The following is a 12,102-nucleotide window of genomic DNA, read 5'->3' as shown; positions in this document are numbered from 1 at the left end:
TTTCTCTAATGAATAATGATATTGAACATCTTTTCATATGCTTATTGGCCATTTGTATATCTTCTTGGGAGAAATAGCCATTCAGATATCTTGACCATTTTTATATTGGGTTATTTATCTTTTTATTGTTGAGTTGTAAGAACTCTTCATATATTTTGGATACAAGTTCCTTACCAGATATAGGATTTTAAAACATTTTCTCCCATTTTGTGGGTTACCTTTTCACAATTATCTAGTTCTTACGCCCTAGTTTTTAAAGCTGTGACAGGGTTACAGGTGGTCATTGAATATAATGTTTATAGCTTACATAAACTTAGCAAATTATTCTTATGTATATTACATAATTAATGAATTAAAAATAAAATCTCGTGCTGCCAGTGTCCTTGTCCTCACGGTGAGCCTCAGCCGCCCCCCACCTCTGCAGGAGACCCTCCAACACTAGCAGGGTTTCTGAAGAGAATTCTTATCCTGTTCCTTTGTAGGTCATTCCAGAGTACTGAGTAGAGTTCCCTGTGCTACACATCTGAGCTGTGTGTCGGACAGACTCTTGGCGCTCCAGCCAGGCGTCAGGGCTGTGCCACTGAAGTGGGAGAGCCAACTTCAGGACACTGGTCCACAAGAGACCTCCCAGCTCCACATAATATCAAACGGTGAAAATCTCCCAGAGATCTCCCTCTCAACACCAAGACCCAGCTTCACTCAATGACAGCAAGCTACAGTGCTGCACACCCTATGCCAAACAACTAGCAAGACAGGAACACAACCTCGCCATTAGCAGAGAGGCTGCCTAAAATCATAATAAGGCCACAGACACCCCAAAACACACCACCAGACGTGGACCTGCCCACCAGAAAGACAAGATCCACCAGCCTCACCACCAGAACACAGGCACTAGTCCCCTCCACCAGGAAACCTACACAACCCACTGAACCAACCTTAGCCACTGGGGACAGACACCAAAATCAACGGGAACCACGAACCTGCAGCCTGTGAAAAGGAGATCCCAAACACAGTAAGATAAGCAAAATGAAAAGTCAGAAAAACACACAGCAGATGAAGAAGCAAGGCAAAAACCCACCAGACCTAACAAATGAAGAGGAAATAGGCAGTCTACCTGAAAAAGAATTCAGAATAATGATAGTAAAGATGATCCAAAATCTTGGAAATAGAATAGAGAAAACACAAGAAACATTTAACAAGCACCTAGAAGAACTAAAGAGGAAACAAGCAACGATGAACAACACAATAAATGAAATTAAAAATACTCTAGAAGGGATCAATAGCAGAATAACTGAGGCAGAAGAACGGATAAGTGACCTGGAAGATAAAATAGTGGAAATAACTACTGCAGACCAGAATAAAGAAAAAAGAATGAAAAGAACTGAGGACACTCTCAGAGACCTCTGGGGCAACATCAAATGCACCAACATTCAAATTATAGGGGTCCCAGAAGAAGAAGAGAAAAAGAAAGGGACTGAGAAAACATTTGAAGAGATTATAGTTGAAAACTTCCCTAATATGGGAAAGGAAATATAATTGATCAAGTCCAAGAAGCACAGAGAGTCCCACACAGGATAAATCCAAGGAGAAACACGCCAAGACACATATTAATCAAACTATCAAAAATTAAATACAAAGAAAACATATTAAAAGCAGCAAGGGAAAAACAACAAATAACACACAAAGGAATCCCCATAAGGTTAACACCTGATCTTTCAGCAGAAATTCTGCAAGCCTGAAGGGAGTGGCAGGACATATTTAAAGTGATGAAGAAGAAAAACCTACAACCAAGATTACTCTACCCAGCAAGGATCTCATTCAGATTTGATGGAGAAATTAAAACCTTTACAGACAAGCAAAAGCTGAGAGAGTTCAGCACCACCAAACCAGCTTTACAACAAATGCTAAAGGAACTTCTCTAGGCAAGAAACACAAGAGAAGGAAAAGACCTACAATAATGAAACCAGAACAATTAAGAAAATGAGAATAGGAACATACATATAATTACCTTAAATGTAAACAGATTAAAGGCTCCCACCAAAAGACAGACTGGCTGAATGGATACAAAAACAAGACCCATATATATGCTGTCTACAAGACACTCGCTTCAGACCTAGGGACACATACAGACTGAAAGTGAGGGGAAGGAAAAAGAAATTTCATGCAAATGGAAATCAGAAGAAAGCTGGAGTAGCAATTCTCGTATCAGACAAAATAGACTTTAAAATAAAGACTATTACAAGAGAAAAAGAAGGACACTACATAATGATCAAGGGATCAATCCAAGAAGAAGATATAACAATTGTAAATATTTATGCACCCAACATAGGAGCACCTCAATACATAAGGCAAATACTAACAGCCATAAAAGGGGAAATCGACAGTAACACAATCATAGTAGGGGACTTTAACACCCCACTTTCACTGATGGACAGATCATCCAAAATGAAAATAAAAAAGGAAACATAAGCTTTAAATGATATATTAAACAAGATGGACTTAATTGATATTTATAGGACATTCCATCCAAAAACAACAGAATACACATTTTTCTCAAGTGCTCACGGAACATTCTCCAGGATAGATCATATCATGGGTCACAAATCTAGCCTTGGTAAATTTAACAAAATTGAAATCGTATCAAGTATCTTTTCCGACCACAATGCTATGAGACTAGATATCAATTATAGGAAAAGATCTGTAAAAAATACAAACACACGGAGGCTACACAATACACTACTTAATAACAAAGTGATCACTGAAGAAATCAAAGAGGAAATAAAAAAATACCCAGAAACAAATGACAATGGAGACACGATGACCCAAAACCTATGGGATACAGCAAAAGCAGTTCTAAGAGGGAAGTTTACAGCAATACAATCCTACCTTAAGCAACAGGAAACATCTCAAATAAACAACCTAACCTTGCACCTAAAGCAATTAGAGAAGGAAGAACAAAAACACCCCAAAGTTAGCAGAAGGAAAGAAATCATAGAGATCAGATCAGAAATAAATGAAAAAGAAATGAAGGAAATGATAGCAAAAATCAATAAAACTAAAAGCTGGTTCTTTGAGAAGACAAACAAAATTGATAAACCATTAGCCAGACTCATCAAGAAAAAAAGGGAGAAGACTCAAATCAATAGAATTAGAAATGAAAAAGGAGAAGTAACAAGTGACACTGCAGAAATACAAAAGATCATGAGAGATTACTACAAGCAACTCTATGCCAATAAAATGGACAACCTGGAAGAAATGGAAAAACTCTTAGAAATACACAACCTGCCGAGACTGAACCAGGAAGAAATAGCAAATATGAGCAGACCAATCACAAGCACTGAAATTGAAACTGTGATTAAAAATCTTCCAACAAACAAAAGCTCAGGACCAGATGGCTTCACAGGCGAATTCTATCAAACATTTAGAGACGAGCTAACACCTATCCTTCTCAAACTCTTCCAAAATATAGCAGAGGGAGAAACACTCCCAAACTCATTCTACAAGGTTAGCATCACCCTGATACCAAAACCAGACAAAGATGTCACAAAGAAAGAAAACTACAGGCCAATATCACCGATGAACATAGATGCAAAAATCCTCAACAAAATACTAGCAAACAGAATCCAACAGCACATTAAAAGGATCATACACCATGATCAAGTGGGGTTTATCCCAGGAATGCAAAGATTCTTCAATATATGCAAATCAATCAACACAATATACCATATTAAGAAACTGAAGGAGAAAAACCATATGATCATCTCAATAGATGCAAAGAAAGCTTTCGACAAAATTCAACACCCATTTATGATAAAAACCCTCCAGAAAGTAGGCATAGAGGGAACTTTCTTCAACATAATAAAGGCCATATATGACAAACCCAAAGCCAACATCGTCCTCAATGGTTAAAAACTGAAACCATTTCCACTAAGATCAGGAACAAGACAAGGTTGCCCACTCTTACCATTCTTATTCAACAGTTTTGTAAGTTCTAGCCACCGCAATCAGAGAAGAAAAAGAAATAAAAGGAATCCAAATCGGAAAAGAAGTAAAGCTGTCACTGTTCGCAGATGACATGATACTATACATAGAGAATCCTAAAGATGCTACCAGAAAACTACTAGAGCTAATCAATGAATTTGGTAAAGTAGCAGGATACAAAATTAATGCACAGAAATCTCTGGCATTCTTATACACTAATGATGAAAAATCTGAAAGTGAAATTAAGAAAACACTCCCATTTACCATTGCAACAAAAAGAATAAATTATTTAGGAATAAACCTACCTAAGGAGACAAAAGACCCGTATGCAGAAAATTATGAGACACTGATGAAAGAAATTAAAGATGATACAAATAGATGGACAGATATACCATGTTCTTGGATTGGAAGAATCAACGTTGTGAAAATGACTCTACTACCCAAAGCAATCTACAGATTCAATGCAATCCCTATCAAACTACCATTGGCATTTTTCACAGAACGAGAACAAAACATTTCACAATTTGTATGGAAACACAAAAGACCCTGAATAGCCAAGGCAATCTTGAGAACAAAAAATGGAGCTGGAGGAATCAGGCTCCCTGACTTTAGACTATACTACAAAGCTACAGTAATCAAGACAATATGGTACTGGCACAAAAACAGAAATATAGATCAATGGAACAGGATAGAAAACCCAGAGATAAACCCACGCACCTATGGTCACCTAATTTATGACAAAGGAGGCAAAAACATACAGTGGGGAAAAGACAGTCTCTTCAATAAGTGGTGCTGGGAAAACTGGACAGCTACATGTAAAAGTATGAAATTAGAACACACCCTAACACCATACACAAAAATAAACTCAAAATGGATTAAAGGCCTAAATGTAAGGCCAGACACTATCAAACTTTTAGAGAAAAACACAGGCAGAACACTCTATAACATAAATCACAGCAAGATCCTTTCTGACCCACCTCCTAGAGAAATGGAAATAAAAACAAAAATAAACAAATGGGACCTAATGAAACTTAAAAGCTTTTGCACAGCCAAGGAAATCATAAACAAGACCAAAAGACAACCCTCAGAATGGGAGAAAATATTTGCAAATGAAGCAACTGACAAAGGATTAATCTCCAAAATTTACAAGCAGCTCATGCAGCTCAATAACAAAAAACAAACAACCCAATCCAAAAATGGGCAGAAGACCTAAATAGACATTTCTCCAAAGAAGATATACAGATTGCCAACAAACACATGAAAGAATGCTCAATATCATTAATCATTAGAGAAATGCAAATCAAAACTACAATGAGATACCATCTCACACCGGTCAGAATGGCCATCATCAAAAAATCTAGAAACAATAAATGTCGGAGAGGTTGTGGAGAAAAGGGAACCCTCTTGCACTGTTGGTGGGAGTGTAAATTGATACAGCCACTATGGAGAACAGTATGGAGGTTCCTTAAAAATCTACAAATAGAACTACCATACAACCCAGCAATCCCACTACTGGGCACATACCCTGAGAAAACCATAATTCAAAAAGAGTCATGTACCAAAACGTTCATTGCAGCTCTATTTACAATAGCCAGGACGTGGAAGCAACCTAAGTGTCCATCAACAGATGAATGGATAAAGAAGATGTGGCACATATATACAATGGACTATTACTCAGCCATAAAAAGAAATGAAATTGAGTTATTTGTAGTGAGGTGGATGTACCTAGAGTCTGTCATACAGAGTGAAGTAAGTCAGAAAGAGAAAAACAAATATCATACGCTAACACGTATATATGGAATCTAAGAAAAAAAAAGGTCATGAAGAACCTAGGGGTAAGACGGGAATAAAGACACAGACCTACTAGAGCATGGACTTGAGGATATGGGGAGGGGGAGGGGGAGGCTGTGACGAGGTGAGAGAGTGGCATGGACATATATACACTACCAAGCGTAAAGTGGATAGCTACTAGGAAGCAACCGCATAGCACAGGGAGATCAGCTAGGTGGTTTCTGACCGCCTAGAGGGGTGGGATAGGGAGGGTGGGAGGGAGGGAGATGCAGGAGGGAAGAGAAATGGGAACATGTGTATATGTATAACTGATTCACTTTGTTATAAAGCAGAAACTAACACACCATTGTAAAGCAAGTATACTCCAATAAAGATGTTAATAAATAAATAAATAAAACAAACCTCATGCATAAAGATGTCTGTTAGGAAATATTTAACACAAAACAAAATGCTGTAATGCTCAAAATAAGTTAATGCTACTCTTGAAGGCATTAACTTAATGCCTGGGTATGACTTAGGCACCCGGAGAATCTGGCCCATTAATTCTCCCAAAAGGTTCCTCTCTAAACTCTACCACATGGTAGGGGGGAGTAGCAAACTACTAACAACAGGACAAACCTGCACCCTCTCCCCTCCTGTTTTTGTGTCTCCCCCTCCTCTCCCAAGCTAAAAATGAATTTTACATTTTTTAAGGCCTGAAAAAAAAAGAAGACTACTTCATTACTAGCGAAAATTATACGAACTTCAAATTTCAGTGTCCATGAATAAAGTGAAATACAGCCACACCATTCCTTTAAGTATTGTCTATGGCTGCTTTTAAGCTACAACAGCACAGACGAGAAGTTACTAAAGAGACCACATAGCCAAGAAAACCTACAAGTTTACTATCCAGCCTTTTACTCAAAAAGTTTGCCAAACCTTACTATATCAACAAGTTAAATTACTTCTCACTTTTACAATGAGTAGCAAAAAACCTATTTCCTACTAGCCAAGACCACCTTGACAGTCATCCTCCTGGTTTCTCAATTTTTTCTCTTTAACTTTAATAAATATTTATACAGTACTTCGATTCTAATTTTATTAAGGATTTTTACATTTGGGGATCGTAGTCTTTCCTTGTAAAATAATGTGGTACCTTCAAAAACTCATGATCCAGCCACACTCAAACTATTGGGTTAATCATTTTAACAAACTTTTATTGCCTGCTCATTGCATGCTGTGAGTCAAATACTTCTTGGTGCAGTAAAAAACTATCCAAAACCCCATGCTTGCCCTCAAGAGGCTTACAGTCTAATTAGACTCTAGTAACTGTAAGAACAATTTCCCCAAAGATCACTCCACAGTTGAATCTTACATTAAGGGATCTTAGAAATTTTACCAAGAATTCTAAGCTATGTTCCTTAAATAAAAAAGAAGTCTTATATAAGCAGTAAAGAAATAGTACTCTGCAAACAATTCTGGTAAACTTTGGTGGTTTAAGTCCCGTAACTTCTGCGTTCCCATGACCATATAATCAAAGCTTCTTGATCTTTTTTGCTGTGTTCATCTCCGCTTTGGCCGTTTGGACCTAATCCTAGTTCAATATACTAAATGTAGTCACCCATATTCACTCATTTTAGAGAACGCACCAATTCAAATATCGCTGAAACTTGCAAACCTATCTGTGTTGCAGGATACCACTCTGATGGCAATGAAAGCAAGGCCGTTTGCATATGTGATTATTAGTCCCCAAAGTGATGACAACGAGGCTACTTCCACAAACAACCCTCTACCCAAAGGAGACAGAGACCCAGCTGTGAGGTGACCTCTTTGGAGCTGTCCCTCAATGCCTCAGTGGCCTTCGCATTTTTTTAAAGTGACTCATGGCCTCAAGTCAGTTTCTGCAGAGAAGCCAGGTCCGTTCCTTTCCAGCACTTCCTGGCTAGGGTCAAATTCAGTCCAATGACAGCCCTCCCCCCAACGACCCTGCACCCCTCTGAGGCTCAGAGCCAAACTGACGAGAAGCCCCGAAGTTAGACCAGCCTGGAGCGTGGCCGCAAGGCCTTGGCCATCCGTCCAGCCCCAAGCCCGCTCCGCGCCCGCACCGCCTTCCGGTCAGGCCAGCGCGCGCCGGGGCAGGCGGCGGGGGCAGGGAGCGCCGCTGCGCTGACCCAGATGGGGCGCCCGCACGCGCCCGCACGCCCGCGCCCGGGTCCCCGGCACCCCGGCCCCGCGTTCGCCCGCGTCCCCGGCAACGTGGCCCCTCAGGCACCAGCCCGGTCTTTATTCCTCGCGCGCCGCCCGCCCCGGCCCCTCTGCACCCCACCCATTGAGCGCAACTTCCGAGCGCGGCCGCGGAGCGCCCCCCGCACCTGCCCGCCAGCCCCTCCCGGCCCGGCTGCTCTGGATTACCTGCTTGGGGGTCCTGCGGTCTGGTCCTGGGCGATGCCGATCCGTTGCTCGGCCCCTCGCGCCCTCCTCCCGCCTGCCCTCCTCCCCTCCTCCTCCCCGCTGAGTAGGAGTCGGTGTCAGTCACGCCGCTCCTGGGGAGAGTGGCCGGCGGCTTCCGGGAGCTCCAAATACAGGCAAGCCGAGGGGGAGAGAGAGGGAGAGGGAGGAAGGGAGGAGAGCCAAGCTCCGCGGGTGGGGAGTGGAAATAAAGGGGAGCGGAGAGGAGAGGGGAATGGAGGAAAGGAGGGGCAGATGGGCCGTGGGAGAAAAGAGAGGGAGATGAGGAAGGCAGAGGGCGGCAGGCTCTGAAAGAAATGAATTCGCTGCATCAGGCGGCATTGCAAAGAAGTCTGGAAAGATCCGGGAGGCTCCTGGCTGAAAGAGCCACAGATTGGATCCTCAAACACTTGTGCGGAGAAATGATGGGTCCTTAAGAAGCAAGAGACGGGCCTGTGTGTTCCCCAACCCCAGGATAGGGATAAAGGTCCTGGCTGGAGAGGGAGGTGGACAAGCGACGCTTTAGCTAGACATCAAGCTGAGATGCACTCATATTTTGTAACGACATTTTAAAAATATATTTTAAAATGCACTTTACATACATCTTTTTAAAAAATTGCCTGATTGTTTAAAAATAAATGTACCCTAAACCAATTATTTTTATTATGCGTATTTGTGTCCATTCCTATTTATAAGTTGACTGTAATTACAAAATTGGAGATTTTTACTTTTTTGTTAACACTGTTAGAAGGAAAACATTGATTTTCAATTTTCATTAGTTTATTTCCATCTGAAAAAGTAGACTTAAAGCTCTTCATTGAATGAATGCTAGGAAAATAATTACAGAGAAGAGAGAAGGGGTGGGTGTAATCCATACTTCTTAAAGCAATATTTCCAAACAAACATTAGGATGAGTTATCTAAAAAGCCAATATTCTCTGTCAGTGTTTAAATTGCACGTAATTTGGTTCTGTGCATTACAAGGCTTATTCTAACACCACAGGTCACAACTTAAATGAAGGTTTTTCCTATCACACATTGCTCTTGTCCAACAGTGGTGATAAGGAGTGCCTCTTTGCTCCCCTTTGTCTGGAAAAAAGGGAAACAAAATGACATTGCTTATGTCATTGATAACATTGCTAAATGAATGCATACACTGCAAATATCCAGGGCCAGTGCTGTCCCTATCATGCACATGCCTTGCATTTGGTAGGTAATTAATACGTTTATACTGAAGAATGAATGAATGAAATTATATATATACATTTATGTTCCAGGGATGCCAAAAATAATATATCCTTAAGAACCAATTTTTACAGGTTCAAAGGAAACTTCCAAGCATCCAGTCTAACATGACTTATTTTTCTCTAGCATTAACTTCAGCAATCATTAATAGAGCACTTCTTTCATTTAAGTGTATTTTGCACTGGAGTATAAAGTATTATGGAGTATAAAGGTGAATGAGGCACAAATCCTCCCCTTAGGTTTATAAGATAGTAAGATGATGAAGAGAGTATAAAAATAACTACAGTATAAGAAAGACTATATAAAACATGTCCTAAGAGAAATATGAACAAAGTTTGTGGATGTGCAGAAGAGGCAGGTTGCTTCTAGTGCTGGGGACCAGAGAATGCATCCTGGTGGAAGTAAGAGTTGAGTCTTCAAGCAGAAATGACAATAAGAATGGGCAGTGGGGGAAGGGCACTCAAGATGAAAGGACAGCAGGGATAAAGATGGAGAGGTGATAAAGGATGGGACATGTATGAAGGACAGTGGGTGAGCTTTGCTGGAATGGAGAGCTGTGCGACCCAGATCTGGGAGGAAAGGATAGGTCCCAGCAGATGGAGGCCTTCAATCTTAGCCTAAGTTGTTTGAACGCTAAGGGGCAGGCACCGGGGGATTATGACAGTTTTGAAGCAGAATCATGATAACAACAGTTAATTTGGTGATGTTGTCTAGGATTGGAAAAAGATAGGAGACAGGGAAATTCTCTAAGAAATAATTCACTAGTTTGGAGGGTCTTAAGCCTCTTGAGTCTTAAGCCGGTGCCTGAATTCTTCCCTTAACTAATTCCATCTCACACAGCACCTGTCTGCTATGTGACGGATGCCCAATGGGGCTACTCCCGCCAGTGAACTCTTCTTTCTCACAACTCTCTCACATTTATTGTCCATATTTTCCAACTAGACCTGAAAGTTCCAAGAAAGCAAAGATAATGTCTGTTTAAAGGTTCAAGGCTATTTTCTGGAGGCTGACACAGAGAAAAGTCATTGAGTACATATTTATTGATACATTTTTCTTTTACAGGATTAGTTCTGAAGGTGGTGGAGTTGGAAAGAAGAGGACAGATGCTGGGCTCTTCTAAATCTTTTCAGACCTTGAGATTCCCACCCAAACCCTTGCCTTTCTCCTTAACAGATGATCTCATTATCTGCTGTACAAGGAGGCTGGTGCCATGTTAACTTCTATAACTTTTCCTTACACTTAATTTGAACTATGTCCCCTTCGTTGCCAAAGCTAAGAGTATTCTCATCTTATTCCACCTTGGTCCTCTACACTGCATCTGAGACTCCTCCTCCCCATTGATTTTGTCCCTCTGGATAACATTTCAGTTGCCACCAGCCAGGCTGTACCAGAAAGCTGGTAACACAGTAGACACATGGGGGAGGGGGGGCCATCTTTGGAATGGTTGTGCTGTTCTGCCTTTCTTTATATAGTGTAAAACTTTTAAATTGACAATTTTATATGAAGGGGCTTTGCTAGGATCTCAACACAGAGTAGGTGACTCAGGACCTTGAAATTCACAGTCTATAAAGCTTCTACAAGAATCAAGTGAGATCCAGACTTCCATGATCCTCTCCCAGAATCTGCTCCTGAGGTTCAAGTGCACCTGTGGAGCAGTCTGACATGCAGGAGGCTAACCATCTCTGAGCTGGCTTGCTGAAAAATTCTCCCCCAAAGGGATGTATTGGATGGAAACAAATGAACCCAAATATACCCTCTTCCTAAGCAGTGTTCATGCTTCTCAAAGAGGTGCAAGGAGAGAGAATGGGTCCCTGGATTCTCAGTTGTGCCCTAAATGAAGTTATGCTAGGGCCCCAGGTCTCTGTGAAGCCTATTCTACCCTCATGACTGCTGAGATAGTGAGACCAGATTATAGTCCCCTTGCTGTTTTACCTGAATCCCCTTTCACCTTTTCCAGTAAGAGACCAGCAACAGCCAATGAACACAGTGTCCATTTTTTGGAGCTTTTCCCAGCCAATGAGGAGGAAAGGAGAATGATGACATGCCTCCACAAACATGCCTTCTCAGGAGTTAAAGTTTTGAAGAACACGTTACCAATGTCCCATGAGAGCTGGCATTTCATTTCAATAATTCCCAAGTGGGAAGTTATCAATGGTAATTTTACCAGCAGTTGATACACACGTTGTGGGTGCTGAGAATACCACACTCTCAGCAAACAGAGCATAATAATCATAGATAAAACTTACTGAGCACTTACCACGTGAATGAGGCCTTTATATTCTTTCTTCTTAAAGAGGGAACCGGGGTAGCTCAGCGCTTGCATCCTGACCCTCTTCCTCTTCACTGGAAGCTTGTGCTCGAGAAGTCAAAGACTCTAAAAACAAATTTAAAATATTCCAAACTTTTGTCATGTGAAGGTCCTTAGTAAAGATTTCTATCTGATTTACTTCCGTATGTCCTGACCCAGCATCTATAAGAGACAGGATTCTTTGATGGCTACACTTTGTGGTCTGATTGTCCCTGATATGGAGGAATTATACTGAGCTTTCACTGGATGGGACAGCTACAAAGTATGGCAGAGCTGGCCACATCATATAACCTTTGCAACACCACCTCCATTGCCCACTTCTCCTCCACCACCGCACATGGGCCCAGCCTC

The 12,102-nt window shown here is 41.1% G+C and overlaps 1 protein-coding gene across 2 annotated transcripts in view; it reads right to left on the bottom strand.

Annotated features, from left to right (window-relative positions):
* Positions 1–8,496, bottom strand: part of CAP2 (cyclase associated actin cytoskeleton regulatory protein 2) — a 133,742-nt gene extending 125,246 nt beyond the window's left edge. The window contains exon 1 of one of the 2 annotated variants that reach the window (XM_029243966.1): positions 8,164–8,496. The gene's annotated coding sequence lies outside the window, so the exon portion shown is untranslated. The remainder of the gene's footprint in view (positions 1–8,163) is intronic. The other variant, XM_029243967.1, reaches the window with a different exon arrangement.
* Between the last annotated feature and the right edge of the window lie 3,606 nt (positions 8,497–12,102).

Source organism: Monodon monoceros, unplaced genomic scaffold (genome assembly GCF_005190385.1).
Source record: "Monodon monoceros isolate NGI ecotype Baffin Bay Population unplaced genomic scaffold, NGI_Narwhal_1 Super_Scaffold_3, whole genome shotgun sequence".
NCBI classification, from domain to species: Eukaryota; Metazoa; Chordata; class Mammalia; order Artiodactyla; family Monodontidae; genus Monodon; species Monodon monoceros.
Note: the sequence above shows the minus strand (reverse complement) of the source record. Positions and strands in the feature narration are given on the sequence as shown.